Source organism: Paramormyrops kingsleyae, chromosome 18 (assembly GCF_048594095.1).
Source record: "Paramormyrops kingsleyae isolate MSU_618 chromosome 18, PKINGS_0.4, whole genome shotgun sequence".
Taxonomy (NCBI): domain Eukaryota; kingdom Metazoa; phylum Chordata; class Actinopteri; order Osteoglossiformes; family Mormyridae; genus Paramormyrops; species Paramormyrops kingsleyae.
The window spans coordinates 9,593,287-9,606,781 of record NC_132814.1 but is presented as its reverse complement, the minus strand read 5'-3'; the positions used below and the strand labels follow the sequence as shown (position 1 = coordinate 9,606,781).

General features: G+C 40.6%; 1 long non-coding RNA gene across 1 annotated transcript; it reads left to right on the top strand.

Annotated features, from left to right (window-relative positions):
- Positions 1-5,125: 5,125 nt before the first annotated feature.
- On the top strand, positions 5,126-6,424 carry LOC140579525 (uncharacterized). The gene is made up of 4 exons (XR_011983511.1): positions 5,126-5,627; positions 5,785-5,914; positions 6,077-6,238; positions 6,355-6,424. It is a non-coding gene; the product is annotated as an uncharacterized lncRNA (long non-coding RNA).
- The last annotated feature ends 7,071 nt before the right edge of the window (positions 6,425-13,495 follow it).

Below are 13,495 nucleotides of genomic sequence, written 5' to 3'. Positions count from 1 at the left end.
ATGTGTCAATTGCTGTGAGAAAGGGCTATGATGCACGGGATAAGTGTCCTGTCACATCAGAAACTTTGACAAATAAGGAGTCTCTACAAAAGATGTTCAATTTTGATGAAGGTTATAAATTTCTAAGACCAATCAGAGGCACCCCTGTTTTTTGGCAAAGTGTTCAGAAAGATCTGTTTGCAATGGTAAGACAGCTTGGTATTCCCACATGGTTTTGCTCATTTTCTTCTGCTGATTTACGCTGGAGAGAACTTATGACAGCAATCTTCAAACAAGATGGCATAGATGCATCAAGTGCTGAGCTTGACTGGTCAGAAAGGTGTGCACTGTTGAAAAACAATCCTGTGACAGCTGCCAGAATGTTTGATTATCGATTCCACTGCTTCCTAAAAGATGTCATCATGTCAGAAGCACAACCCATTGGCAAAATAGTTGATTATTTCTACAGAGTAGAATTTCAGCAACGAGGATCACCTCACACTCACTGTTTGTTTTGGGTGGAAGATGCGCCTAAGGTTGGCAAAGATGATGAAGATGAGGTATCAGCTTTCATTGATCAATATGTGACATGTGAAATGCCAGAGGGTGACGATGAAATGCATGAAATTGTATGTAGTGTACAGCAACATAGTAAGAGGCACTCAAAAACATGCAAGAAAAAAGGGAAAACTTGTAGATTCAATTTCCCACGTCCTCCAAGCAACAGAACATTTGTGTCATCATGCAAAGTTGGAGATGGTGAGACAGACGGACAGCCCCTGAAAAAAGAAGTAGCAGACGCTATCATGAAAAAAGTGAAGGATGCTGTACTAAACCCTGAGGCCAACTATGACTCTGTTGATTCCTTATTTAGTACAATTGGTATCAGTCAGGACATATTTCAGGCTGCGTACTCAAGAATCACAAAGAAAACTACCATTGTTCTTAAGAGGAGACCATGTGAAGTGTGGGTCAACCAATATAACAGAGACCTTTTACGCTGTTGGAATGCAAACATGGACATTCAGTTTGTGGTTGATGCATATTCATGTATTGTGTACATCATTTCCTACATTTCCAAAGCTGAGAGAGAGATGGGACTGCTACTGGCAAATGCTCAGAAAGAGGCCTCCCAGCAAGGTAACCTTGATGCAAAAGAAGCTCTTCGCCAACTTGGCAGTGTTTTCCTGCACAATCGTGAAGTTTCGGCCCAGGAAAGTGTTTATCGTCTGACTAACATGAGGTTGAAAGAGGGATCACGAAAGGTGCAGTTTATCCCAACCGGAGAAAATGTGGTAAAAATGAGCCTTCCATTGAACATCATACGGAAGAAAGCTGAGTGTGAGAATGAGGATGAACAAGGTATTTGGATGAACAGTATCACTGATAGATATAAAGCCAGACCAGAAACAAAAGAGTTTGCAGTAATGTGCCTGGCGAGATTTGCATCTGAGTACAGAATACTATGTAAGTCTCAGAGCTCATGCCCTGGAAGTGTGCAGTTGGACAGAAAATTAGGATTTGTGAAGAAAAGGACACGCACAGAGGCAGCCGTTGTTCGGTATGCTCGCTTTTCACCCACAAAGGACCCAGAAAAATATTACCACAGCATTTTGCAACTTTTTCTGCCACATTATTTCGATGCACAATTAAAACCTTCTACTTTTGGCAGTTACCAGGAATTCTATGAGACTGGTTGTGTCAAGTTCTTTGATGATGAATTGCATTCAGTAAAACTGGTTGTGCAGTCAAACATGTCAAGTTTTGAAAAGGAATCACATGCAATTGACAAAGCTGAAGAAGACTTACAGCAGCATGGTGTAATGGAAGATGCCTGGGCAGAGATTTGTCCGGAAACTGAACATGAACGGCTAGAGTGTCTTGCTAGCAAATCCAACACTACACCAGAAATGAGAGAACAACGTGATGAGATACCAGATTTGTTACCAAGGCCGAGGCGCTATATGTTGCATGACAATCCTTGTGGTATGTCCAGGCAGGAAGCACTGGCTTTGCTTCGCTCACTGAATAACAAGCAGTCTGAGACTTTTTACAAAATACGAAACTGGTGTTTACAGAAGGCACGTGGTGAAAACCCAGAACCATTTCATGTATTCATATCTGGACCTGGAGGTGTGGGCAAGTCAGTCTTGATCAAAGCAATACATTATGAGGCAGCTCGTATCTTGCGTCAGTTGTCACAAAATCCAGATGAGACACACGTGTTACTGACTGCTCCAACTGGGGTTAGTGCTTACAACATCAAAGCTGCAACAATACACGCCTGTTTCCATATTGCAACGGACGCAAAGCTGCCATATGAACCACTTGGAGATGAAAAAATAAATTCATTGAGAGCTGAACTGGGAAACCTGCAAATATTGATCATAGATGAAATTTCAATGGTTGATCACAAGCTGCTTGCATGTATTCATGGCAGATTAAGACAAATCAAACAAATTGGAGATTATTCTGCTTTTGGAAATGTCTCAATCATTGCTGTTGGAGATTTCTACCAGCTTTGTCCTGTGAAAGGGAAAGCTTTGTATACTGAGGGTAAAGCTGTTGATCTATGGCAGAATCATTTCGCTATGGTGGAGCTGACTGAAATTATGAGACAGAAAGACATGCAGTTTGCACAGTTGCTGAATCGGCTAAGGAAACGCAAAAGGGGTGATGCAATGCTGGAGGAAGACATTGCTATGCTGAAACTACGTGTGACAGGTGAAGGACAAGACAGTACTGGTCTTCATATTTATGCAACCAATGATGAAGTTGATCAACATAACTACCATATGCTGCGGAAGATCTGCTCAGACCATGTCATCATTCATGCTCAGGATTTTCAAAGGGTTGCTGCAACTGGCAGACTGGAAAAGAAACATGGACATCATGCTAATGTTCAGAAGACATGTCTCCCCGAATCACTACATGTAGGTGTCAATGCACGAGTAATACTTCTGAAAAATATTGACGTTTCAGACGGCTTGGTAAATGGTGCATTTGGTACAGTTAGTGACATCTGCTTTGATACTGATGAGGATTTTCCATCAGAGATATACATCACATTTGACAACGAAGCAGCTGGAAAGTCACTCAGGGGAAAGAAGCCATGCCTAAAAGCAGGGTTGGACAAAGCTACACAAATCAAAGCAGAGGAGGAGAGAGTGACAAACAGTGGTGGAACACGACGGCAGTTTCCATTGAAATTGGCTTGGGCTTGTACAGTACACAAGGTACAAGGTCTGACAGTAGATAAGGCTGTTGTATCACTAAAGAAGATATTTGCAGCTGGACAGGCATATGTAGCATTAAGCCGTGTCACTTCTCTGGAAGGCCTTATAATAGAAGACTTTAAGGAGACTGCTATATATGCAAAACAAGACATTGAGACTGCAATGCAAAGCATGCCTGCATTTATTGAGCCCGTCATGGAAGTGCCATCATTATGTAAGATTTTACTGCACAATGTTGAAGGACTTACATGTCACCTGGATGACCTAAAGCAAGACAGAAGGTATATGGAAGCTGATATCATCTGCTTGACAGAGACATGGTTAAATTCAAAGGAAGACACAGAAGGTGTACAGCTGCCTGGATTTTCATACCATGGGAAGCCCAGACATCAGGCATATGATGGTAGTGATGCTATCTCTGCTGAACTGAAGAAGCAACAACATGGTGGTGTGGGTTTGTATTATAAAGAACATACCAACTGTACTGTGACTGATGTGCAGTGTGTCAACATTGAGTGTGTGCAGTTCAGTGTGGGCCTACTAAGAACAACAGTCTTGGTACTATACAGACCACCCTTGTATAATCTAACAATCTTTCAGAAGAACCTGATGCAGTTGATCACTCAGTTGGACAGTGTGGAAGGTGGGAAAATCATCATGGGCGACTTCAATGAAAATCTTCTGGCAGTAAGTACAATTGCTAATTTCATGGAAGAACATGGGTATGCTCAACTTGTGAAAGAAGCAACCACTGGGAAAGGCACTTTGATTGATCATGTGTATGTGAAAGACATTGTGACTAACAGCATCTCTGTTTCAGTAATGCCGACGTATTTCAGCCATCATGAATGTGTAGTGCTACATTATCTGTAAGAAACTGTATAAAAAAACAAAAAAAAAATTTGTCATGCAGTAAATCATTTGGCAGTAAGTACAATTGCTAATTTTATGGAAGAACATGGGTATGCTCAACTTGTGAAAGAAGCAACCACTGGGAAAGGCACTTTGATTGATCATGTGTATGTGAAAGACATTGTGACTAACAGCATCTCTGTTTCAGTAATGCCGACGTATTTCAGCCATCATGAATGTATAGTGCTACATCATGTATAAGAAACTGTATAAAAAAATATGAAAAAATTTGTCATGCAGTAAATCATTTGACAGTAAGTACAATTGCTAATTTTATGGAAGAACATGGGTATGCTCAACTTGTCAAAGAAGCAACCACTGGGAAAGGCACTTTGATTGATCATGTGTATGCGAAAAATATTTTGACTAATAGAATTTTTATTTCAGCAATGTAGATGTATTTCAGCCATCATGAATGTGTAGTGCCACATTATCTGTAAGAAACTGTATAAAAGACATTATGAGTAAGAAACATAAATTTTTTGCTGCAGTGATAGTTTTCTGGGGTGCGTCAGCCTCGGGAGGCTGGCACTGCGACTGGGGCTATGGCTGTACTAGGGGGGATTGGCAGGGAGGCTTGGCCTGGTGCCAAGCTTTGGGGGTTAGGCCTGGGGCTGGCCGTCAGCTGCTACCACTGGGGTTGCCGGTAGGCTGTGGGGGGCTAGGACTAGGGCTGGCCTTCAGAAGGCTGCAACTAGGCCTCAGAGGTTGGCAGTGGAGCTGGTGTTCCAGGGCTTGGCATTTAGCCTGAGGCTGATGTTGGGCTTTGGGGGTTGGGGTCGACCTTGAGGGGGCTGCTGCTGGGCCTGGGGCTGGCACCATGCTTTTGGGGGCTGCGGCTGGGCTTCAGGAAGCTGGCACTGGGGCTGAGGCAGGGGGTACTAAAGCTGGACATGGCGGCCTGTTGCTGGGGATAAGTCTGAGGTGGGCTGCTTGGGTTACCACTAGGCATAGGACTAAGGTTACGGGAGGGTCACTAGGGCTAGGCATAAGGGGGCTAGGATGGGGCACATGGCACTGGGGGTTGGTGTGGGGGCTAGGGGAAGTTTAGGACAGAGCAAGCAATGTGGTCTTTGAAAAGGGAGGTAATGTGCTCTGTCAAGTACCTCACAACAGCAGTATGCCAAACTTGTTAATGTCATGAATTTTCCACAAAAAAATAAACAATTTTAGATGTCCTGTGATATAATTCAGTATTTATTAAATGCATTGTTGCCTATATAGAAATTTTGTGTTGTGGGCCAGTACAGTGCACTGAACCTCTTTACAAAGCACCACACACTTGGAAAATGTAAATGTATAGTTGCTTATGTAACGTAGAATATATAATTACAATGAATTAAATGTAAGGAGATGAAGAAGTACCATCAGATGTAGACACTACCAAACTAATGTCTTGTACCACAAAACGTGCTGAAAAGACACAGAATTTCACAAAGCAAGGCTTTGATTGAAAAGAATGGTGAGAGGGTGAAGAGGCACAGACATCTATGGGCAAAGGTAAGACCATATACTGACATGTCTCTGTATAGTGTCGTAGAGTGTACTTTCACACTGTAAAAGGAAATGGACATATGTACACTGACTGTATTATGGCATTATGTATATGATGTAATTTTTGGAGTAATGTGTATGTTTTGTGTGTTTCTTGAAACAGCTAAAATGAAGTAACACTAAACAGTCATACATGTGGATGACCTAAAATCTAAGTGGGAAAGCTGGGCAGTGTGTGTGAGACATTCATCTAGACACAGTGGATGTGCCATGACTGGGTGGGCAAAGCAAAGGTACGTGAGTGACAGTTTCTCACTTAACATGAGCATGCTAGTTAAGACATACCAGTTTGCAGTGTATGAGCTTATAAATTGGGTAACTAAGTATTGTCAGAAATCCCTACTACATTGTTATATTCCATGTTTTAACCTGCCTTCTCCTATGTATAACCTCAGGTTACTAAGGCACAACTGTCATGTGCTTCCCTGATGATCAAGCCAACACACATCTGTCTGTTGAAGCTCTGCTATACTGCATCCTCCGTCATACAGCTGTACATTGGGAGTGTGACACATCACACTGAATGCTGCATAGCCAGAGGAGCAGGCGCTGACCTTGTGAGTTTGCCTTTTTCAGACATTTCTTCCTCTTTGGTGTAGTTCTAGTTTTACTCTGTCAGTGTTTGTCTAACTTACATGCCAGTTCATGCTTTTAATCTTTTAATCTTTTCCAGCGCCTGCTGTTGATGACACTGACCCCATGCCCACCACATCAACTTTCGTTAACACATCACACTGCCTGGTACGTTGGAACAATGAGATGGGCTGGCCTGGTGAGTTTGCCTCTTTGATGGATTATTTTGTCTGTGAAGTAGTTTCACTTTACAACTGCAAGTGTCTGATTGGCTGACATGCAGCTTTCTGGTTTTACTCTCTTTTCCAGTGCCTTATCTTCATATCAGTGACACCGTACTCACCACATCAAGTTTCCCTGCGCCCATGTTGTCGACAACCAAAGCGTTCTCTAAAGGACTCAGAGACTGGACACAGACAGTATGAACTACACACAGATGCCTGAAGTGAAATGCACCAGAAATCATCTCCACACACTATAGTCTGACAGCAAAGGTACTTTGAGTGAAATGTGCTGCTGCTTGTGGATGTTTATTGCTATAATGTCTCACAATTTTTCTTGTAGTATTTATTGAGTTATTTTCACTTTTACTCTGCAATAACAAAACATTAATGATGTGTTGTGACAGTTCTGTAGTACATAATATGTCATGTAATTTACAGTCATGATGCCATGGTTAAATTGATGTCAAAATAACGATCCAGCTTTGTTTGTGATGCCTGTGTTGACTTACACCAAATTGTATATTCAAAAGAATATTGCCATGTAGGGAGTTGTGTAGTATATATATACAGTATGAGTGCTACTATCACACTTTGTGGTCTTTGTACACTGTGTATGTAAGAATGGCATACACATCATATGCGAAATATTATGTCAATTGTGCTGGCTCAACTATTGTGGCCTCAATGTACTTTTTCAGCCTCCTCAAACAATGACACAAACCTAAATGTTTGGTTAAGACAAATGTAGTCAATTGCAATTTTACAATGTGTATAATGTGTTTTATATTATGTCTCTAATGAATAATAATAAATATTATAATCATTAATACAGTCATCATTCTTAAGCATGTTAAATACACATGTAAATGTCAGAATAAATTTTAATTAGCGTATAGGTGAAACAGGCAGTGAAGAAAATACGCATACAAAAAGTGCAGTTGAACCCGGTTATGTTGCCGGCCTAGGTGGTTGCCAAAAAGCGTCGAGATAACCGATGATCGAGATAACAGAAAACCAATATGGGGGCAATATACCATGTTGACATATGCTTGAAATTTATTTATGTGCGTTAATAAATGAGAATGTACATGCACTGGTTTTTGGTGTTTTTTTACACAACAGCGTTGCCGCGATTTGTTTGCTGACGCGATCGGCATGTTATATAAATGTACATACATGTTGGCTAACAACAAAAGGCATATGTGCACCAACCAAAAGCAGACATTTACCAGTATATAATATAAACCACCGTCGATTCTCGATAGAAGCCTTTAATTATATCATCCAACATTGCAAACACAAAGATCGCTCACAAAATCACATAAAAACCTGTGGGGTGTAGTTCGTTGTCACAAAAAGCAAACCAGTGTCAAAATCAAATTCACAAGTAATTTCGCTCTGACAGCTCTGAAAAGTATCGTACACGCAATTAATATGGTTTCTTTACAAAGTCTAAAATGCTTTGTTGCTTTTTGCCTTTGACAGTCTACTTGAAAATAAATGCTTCGATATTACTTATGCTGTCTAAAACAGTTTCATCCCCTGCAAAAGAACCATACCGTCGATTTTTTGTAGCATTTTTATCACCTCACTGGCAGAGGGAATTTGTTCCAAATCTTCGTCCGCATCTTCTTCATCTTCGTTGTCATTGCCGCATGCGGATATGCTTGGCTTTGGTTTTGATGGGGATTTACCTAGATCGCGTTTAACCGCTGCGTTGTTCAGCAAATTACCATGCGAATGGGATTTGAGTACGCGCTGTTTAGCACGTGAGATACATTTTAAAAAGCCGGCGATTAGTCACAGGGATCGAGATAACCGATGTTAAGTGGCGATTTTGGCCCTCTTTCGGGCTCGAGATATTAGGGTTCAGCGACATAAAAGAATCGACATAACCGATGAGAAATGCTAATGCAAAGAGGGAATTTTGGTGATTGCACTTCAAAAACATCGACTTAATAGGGTTGGCGAGTTAGCCGAGGTCGAGATAAGTGGGTTCGACAGTATTACAATGCCCTGAGCAACATTTAAGAAAAAACACACTACACTATAATGACATTCTATAGTGACTGGCCATAATGTATAATATGAACCTGCTGTATGCATGCATTAATGAAATACAGGACGAACTACTGGCCAATCTATAAAAAAAATCCAAAAAAGTACAATATAAGTAGAGCACCATCTCCACCTACTGGCCAATTGAATACAAAAAAGCGAAAAATCTGCAATATACACTGCCTGGTTTATAAATAAAATCTGATAATTTTCTGAGTCAAATAGCAGAAAAATGAAAGGAGCTTAAAATATGGACTGAGGTGAAGGGAAAGTCAACAAGTCTTTGAAGGTATTATGAAGGATATTTCAGATGAATTAGCCAAGGTAGGTCTTAGACATATTAGGACAGCGGCTGTAGCACCCCCGTTTGACAGATTGCCACCAAACTTGGAAGGTCTGTCTGTAGTCCAGTGATACAGAAGCGAGTCAAATTTTGTAAGGATTGGATGAAGCATGCCAGAGATATAGCTGTTTGATTGAAATGGGCAGGGAAATGGTGTGGCCAGCAGGTGGAGTCAGCGCTCCATTTTAGAAATTGTATTCAATACTTTCAGGCCTTCTTATGTGTAAATTAAGTCTGATAATGTTCTATGAGGCAAATGGGTGAAAAATGAAAGTGAATAAAAAATATGGACTCAGGTGAAGGGAAAGGTAACAATTCTTTCAAGGTTTTATGAGAAATAAGGACATTTCAGCTGAATTTGCTAAGGTGGGTCTTAGACATATATGGACAGTGGCTGTAGCGCCCCCGTTTGACCGATTGGCACCAAAATTGGAGGGTCTGTCTGAGGTCCCTTACTACATTAGGCCGTCAAATTTGATGAGGATTGGCTGAAGCACGGCTGAGATTTAGATGGTTGATTGGGTCAGATGGTTTGAGTAGAAGGAAGAAATCATGATGTAGATTGTTGAGTGTCGGTCTAACAGGTCAGGAAATGTAGGACAGAATGTAGAACCCTGTGGTGTAGTGCCTGAACCTGACTGAATGCATTGTTTTGGTCAGATGGTCTGAGTAGTAGGTAGAAATCAGGATATAGATTAGTTAGTATCGGTCTAACAGGTCAGCAAATGTAGGACAGAATGTAGAACCCTGTGGTGGAGTGCCTTAGCCTGACTTAATGCATGGTTTTGGTCAGATGGCCTGACTAGTTGGTAGATTTAGGCACCTTCAAACCTGGTCTGGTAAATCTAGATATTACAGGGTTGCTTTTTTATACTGCCTGTGTAAACATAGGCTGTGTTGCATATTGTTAACCAAGTGCTGAGTTGCGTAGTGTGACATGTAACAGCAGTAATATCATGCTGTATGCTATTCTAGGTTGTATATTTAGACAGGAGAAAGGCTAAAAGTATTGAAGGCATTATTGAAATGGAGCGCTGACTCCACCTGCTGGCCAATTTATTATAAAATTGTAATTGCTGTAGTGTACACAGCCTGAAGAAAGATTGAAGTTTGAAAGATTTGTAAAAGTCAAATGGCAGGAAAATATAAGCAGATTAAAAATATGGACTTAGATGAAGGGAAAGGTGATTAATATTTTAATTTTTAAATAAACAATAAGCAGATTTCAGCTGCATTAACCAAGGTTGGTCTTAGACATATTATGACAGTGGCTGTAGTGCCCCCGTTTGACCGATTGCCACCAAACTTGGAAGGTCTTTCTGAAGTCTAGTAACACAGATGTGCGCCAAATTTTGTGAGGATTGGATGAAGCATGCCAGAGATATAGCTATTTGAATGAAATGGGCATGGAAACAGAGTGGCCAGCAGGTGGAGTCAGCGCTCCATTTTAGAAATTGTATTCAATACTTTCAGGCCTTCTTATGTGTAAATTAAGTCTGATAATGTTCTATGAGGCAAATCGGTGAAAAATGAAAGTGATTAAAAAATATGGACTCAGGTGAAGGGAAAGGTAACAATTCTTTCAAGGTTTTATGAGAAATAAGGACATTTCAGCTGAATTTGCTAAGGTGGGTCTTAGAAATATATGGACAGTGGCTGTAGCGCCCCCGTTTGACCGATTGGCACCAAAATTGGAGGGTCTGTCTGAGGTCCCTTACTACATTAGGCCGTCAAATTTGATGAGGATTGGCTGAAGCACAGCTGAGCTTTAGATGGTTGATTGAAATGAGCATGGATATGGTGCAGGTTTGTTGTAGCTGGTGGCCATAGCGTACAGGTTAAGATATTTTTATGAATTATCCATAATGGCAATGTCCTGATTGATGTACTACCAGAATGACCTACTTGGGCTGAACATTGTAGAAGTTACAGTAATATGTTATTTATTAAGTTTTTAAACATCACAAGGGAATGAAAATGACTATCATTGGGCATTGCATATGTCTTGATTTGGCATGACTCACAGAACTGGCAGTACAAAATATTTTAACCAGTAACATGTCACTAGAACAGAAATGAGATAAATGTAAGTTGAACTGATTTTCAAGGTTTATACAGACATGTTATGTTGTTGTAGCGCCCCCGTTTGACCGATCGGCACCAAATTTGGAGGGCCCTTCCGGACTACTATTCTACAGGATATATTAAAGTTTGGTGATGATTGGCTGAGGCAGGCCTGAGATATAGCTGTCTGATTGAATTGGGCATGGCACCTGTATGGTTTGTGTGTGGCTGGTGACTATACCTCATGGAAAGTTTATGATTTTTTTATGAATTATTTATTATGACTGTCTCCTGATTTAAATGATACCAGATTTGTGTAGGTTTGGTGAAAATCCTAGGAGGTTAACGAAATGTCTTGTTTTCAGACCAATATGAATTATGCAAAAACGCAAAGATGCAGAAGCAAGTTCTACATGTTGTTTGATTTGGCATGTCGTACTGAATTGACCTGGCAAGAAATGTCGATTGTAGGCTTCACCGTTCTCGAGAAATAGGCAGAAATGCAAAAGTTGTCACTGTTGCGCCCCCATCTGGCCGAGTGAGGTGTCCTTTACAGTTTAGGCAGAGGGTCAGAGCACAAATGTATCACCCAAATTTGATTTAGATTGGTCATTGAGAAGCCTGTGAAATGCCTGCTTGATTTTGATTGGCTGATGGCGGCCACTCTTTAAGGAATAATTACTGCCATTGTAGGTGACTGACCACAGGCTGCTTCCTAGTACATATCTACCAAATTTCAGTTAGATTGGCAAAGGCAGTCAGGAGATATTGCCAGTTTTTAGTTGTAGCGCCCCCTATTGACGAAATGCGGCCCGCCTCGGACCGTGTCCCCAGAATGGTGTAGGGAGGTAGCATTTCAAATTTGGTCAAGGTAGGCCAAGGCACGGCCAAGTTATAGCCGTCAGACCAAAACGGGCCAAATTTGGACATTGTTTGGGCGTGGCTAATGGCCGTAGGATATAAAAATGTCTGAATTTTGTGGATAATTCTTGATCAGCAGAGAATTCTGATTCGTCTGACACCTCATTTGTCTGATTTGGTAGGACAAGCCAGGACTTTAAGGAAAAAGTAGGATTGGCAAATTATGCAAATTAGCAAAAAATCTAAGTAGGCGGAGCTTCATAGTCCAAATGGCAAGTTGGTAGGGCTTTGCTGTCTGTATATGTAGAACAAAGAATTTCGATTGTAGGTCTAACAGGACAGGAGATATCGACCGAAACGTGTTGGGGGGCGCTAAGGCGCCCCCATCTGGCTGGCAGGACTGGGTAGGACAACCTGAGTAGTGGGTAGGAATTGACATCATCTGACCAAGTTTGGTTGGTCTAGCTCTTACAGTTTAGGCTGTACATTCAGTTTTAGGGCAGAAAAATAATAATAATAATAATAATAATAATAATCCTAAGAAAAACAATAATGGTCCATAAGGACTTCGTCCTTTGGACCCTTAATAATAATAATAATAATCCTAAGAAAAACAATAATGGTCCATAAGGACTTCGTCCTTTGGACCCTTAATAATCCTAAGAAAAACAATAATGGTCCATAAGGACTTCGTCCTTTGGACCCTTAATAATAATAAAAGAGAAAAATCCTAAGAAAAACAATAATGGTCCATAAGGACTTCGTCCTTTGGACCCTTAATAAAGATAACTGCAAGCAGTGACAATCGGGTCCAAAGCTAATGGAAAGAAGCAATGAAGAGGAAAGAAGTGAATGGCATAAAATTAGAAGTTCACTAATTATTGGAAATGAAGTACAGACTGTAATTGATGAGCAATGCATTTAAATTGGCAGAAAAGAGGAAATGCTTCTATGAGGTGATACCTAACATTTTAACATTACCGTGGAAATGTTTATCAAGGTACGATGAAGTGAAAATGGTAGATGAGAAACCAAAGGGAAATGTGGTGACTAGCTGTTTGAGAAATATTGCAATTGCTGCAGTGTACACAGGATGAAGTAACATTGAAGTTTGATAGATTTCTAAAAGTCAAATGGCAGTAACATATAAGCAGATTAAAAATATGGACTTAGATGAAGCGAAAGGTGATTAATATTTAAATGTTTAAATAAACAATAAGGAGATGTCAGCTGCATTAACCAAGGTTGGTCTTAGACATATTAAGACAGTGGCTGTATTGGAAATGAAGTACAGACTGTAAATGATGGCCAATGCATTGAAATAGTCAGAAAGTAGGAAAATGGTAGATGAGAAAGAATTGACATGTGGTGACTTGCTGTTGGAAAAAATTGAAATTGCTGCAGTGTACATCACTGAAGTTTGATACATTTCTAAAAGTCTAATGGCAGGAAAATGAAAGTAATTTAAAAATATAGACTAAGATGAAGGGAAAGGTGATTATCTTACAGTATTTGATGATAAATAAGGAAATTTCAGCTGCATTAGCCAAGGTGGGTCTTAGACATATTTAGACAGTGGCCGTAGCGCCCCCATTTGACCAATCAGCACGAAAGGTGGAGGGTCTGTCCGGGGGGCAGTGATAAATCAGTGGGTTAAATTTTGAGGGGATTGGATGAAGCATGCCAGAGAT